We start from the raw sequence: 3307 nt of genomic DNA on the forward strand, positions 1-3307 counted from the left end.
GTATTGATTATGCTGAAATATTCTCTCCTGTTGTGAAGTTAACCTCTATTCGAATTCTGTTGAGTATTGTTGCATCGGAAAATTTGCATCTAGAGCAAATGGATGTAAAAACAGCGTTTTTACATGGAGATCTGGACAAAGAGATCTATATGCAGCAACCGGAAGGATTTGTGGTTCCAGGCAAGGAACACATGGTGTGCAAGCTCACCAGGAGCTTGTATGGACTAAAGCAAGCACCAAGGCAGTGGTACAAGAAGTTTGACTCCTTCATGACCAAGAGTGGATTCTGCAAAGCTGAAAAGGATCCTTGTTGTTACTTCAAGAAATACACTGATTCATATGTCTTTCTACTCTTGTATGTGGATGATATGTTGATTGCAGGATCTAGTATGAGGGAGATTAACAATCTGAAGACAAGGTTGTCTGCAGCGTTTGAGATGAAAGATTTGGGTCCAGCAAAGCAGATTTTGGGGATGAAGATTTCTCGGGATAGATCTGCTGGCACTTTAAATCTATCTCAGGAGTTGTACATTGAGAAGGTGCTGAGCAGATTCAGGGTTAATGATGCTAAACCCAGGACTACTCCATTGGCAAATCACTTTAAATTGTCAAAGGAGCAGTCACCCAAGACTGCCGAGGAGCGTGATCACATGGCACTTGTTCCATATGCTTCAGCAGTTGGTAGTTTGATGTATGCTATGGTCTGCACTAGACCTGATATAGCACATGCAGTGGGAGTTGTTAGCAGGTACATGGCGAACCCTGGAAAAGAGCATTGGGAAGCTGTGAAGTGGCTTCTGAGATATCTGAGAGGTACATCCAGTACTTCACTTTGTTTTGGCAAAGGCAAGGTGACTCTACAGGGTTTTGTGGATGCTGATCTTGGTGGGGATGTTGACTCGAGCAAGAGTACATCCGGGTACATTTACACCATAGGTGGAACAGCAGTGAGTTGGATGTCCAGGCTTCAGAAGTGTGTTTCTCTTTCATCTACTGAAGCTGAGTATGTGGCAATAGCTGAAGCTGGGAAAGAGATGATATGGCTGGCAGATTATCTTGAGGAATTGGGCAAGAAGCAGAGCGAGAAGATTCTTTACTCAGATAGCCAGAGTGCCATACAGTTGGTGAAAAATCCAGTCTATCATTCGAAGACAAAGCACATCAGAAGGCGATACCATTTCACTCGCAGGGCAGTGGAGGATGGTGATATGTGCTTGGAGAAGATAGAGGGTGCAAAGAACCCGGCAGACATGTTGACGAAATGTGTTGATGTTGGGAAACTGAGGTTATGTAAAACCTCGGTTGGTCTTCTGTAGTTGTTGCTACAGATGTTGCGGTGCGGTAAAGATGTTGATGATGAAGAGATTTTTTTTTGAGAATGTATTTTTTGGATGACTGAGTCAGTCTCCAAGTGGGAGAATTGTTAGGTAGTGGAGCCTCATTAATTTTAGGTTTTCCTATTTATTCTCTATTTTAGGTTTTCCTATTTATTCTCTAATTTAGGTTTTCCTATTTATTCTCTGTAACCAAAAATACTCTAATTTATTAATATAAATATACCTCACCGCCGTGGAAGTTTACTCACGGGGTTTTACCACGAAATATTGGGTTTTCTCTCTCTCTCTAGATTTCTCATCTCTTTCTCTTGAAAGTTCTTGTGTTCTTCATTCATCTAGTGTGTGTGCGTGAATTCGATCCTAACACTCACGAGCTAGGCTATCCCAATCAATGCAGTGATCAAAAAAGTAAGAAGCCTCAGTATGCTTCTTATACCAATTTTTGCCCTCCTTCGGCACATATTTGGCTTCATATTGCCTCGTTTGTCCTTTGGAGGCCGGAGGTTCTATTGAAACATTTTCGCTCTGTGGCCGCTTCTTTTGGGATAGCAGCGCAACTGCTTTTTGGGACGTTTTAAAGTAGACATAATGACCTGCAAAATCTATCAAATTTCAGGCCCAAACACTACAACAAAAAGTAAGATACAGGTGGTGTGCGCACACTACCCTACACTTAGTTCAAAGTAGTCCCATTTAGGTACTCAGCCTTCCCAAAAATTTTAATCACAACATATACAAGCAAGCACCAAGGACATCAACCTAAATAGACAACCCACTTCAATAATGCTCAAACAACAGTTAGATAGGGCTAGTCAAGAATTCACACTACTAAGGAAAGGAACTTCTATTCAGACTTGAAGTCCAACACTAGTTACACGAAGCAATATTATATTCAAGCGCATTTTATAGTTCTACTCAAGAATCCGAACTAACAACGATATCAACATCATACCACACAATTGTGTCTTCTACTCAAGGCTTCAAAACACAACACACACAAATAAGAACGCTTACCCTCATCCCACAGTGTAATTTAGACAAGTAAGTGTAGCCCTTTCAACCCCACAACTTTCACTACAACCATTTCAATTTAACCCACATCAAGAAGTGTGTTTGTTCTACTGAAACTTCAAAACACATACCAAGTACATGAGAAAAATGATATCACAACAACAATTTTCTGACCTACTCTCACAATTTCATAATAAACAACCCTCGACAGTTTCAACTTAACCAACACCCAAAGTCGAAAGAACAAAAGGCACATACCTGGGCAACACGAAATTGGAGAAGAAAATGAACGAGATAAAGTTTCCTCTTGCTAGGAGACACGGGGATAGCCTGAAGAACGCTAGGGTAAAAGGGAAGGGAGAAAATTGAGTAGATAAGTGGGGAAGAGTAAGGAAAATTAGGGAAATACGGGGTTAAGAGGTGGGCAACAAAGGGTTCGGTCGGGTTATTTTCTTTTGGAAACGGGTTAAACCTATTAAATTAAATGAAAATCCTAAAACCTTACTTGTTCTCGCGACACGGAGCTATCACGAGGCTCACTGGAAATTTAATTCCAAGTGAGCCAAGATTATGGCTTGCTCGCGCGACGTGAGGCCAACACTTGACAATATTTTCTACCAACGTAAAATTAATTTACCGTCAAACTCGAATTTTGACACCCTTACGCGACGTGCGAGCTACATGAGGCTCTTTGCCTCAAATTGGAATTTCATGTCCAATTTTTAGGCCTCTCTCTGCGACATGGTCCTGGTACGAGGCACACTGCCTCAAATTAAAATTAAATTACCAAGATTTAGGCCCAGCTCCGTGACGCAGAGCCTGCACGTAATTACATTAGGCACAATTATTGCTTCATGCACATTGCAACAAACACCCTGTTAGTTGAAACACGATGGGTTGCCTCCCATCCAACGCCTTAGTTTTGGTCGTGGAACGACTTATATATATATATATATATA

This window comes from Solanum pennellii, chromosome 4 (genome assembly GCF_001406875.1).
Source record: "Solanum pennellii chromosome 4, SPENNV200".
Lineage (NCBI taxonomy): Eukaryota > Viridiplantae > Streptophyta > Magnoliopsida > Solanales > Solanaceae > Solanum > Solanum pennellii.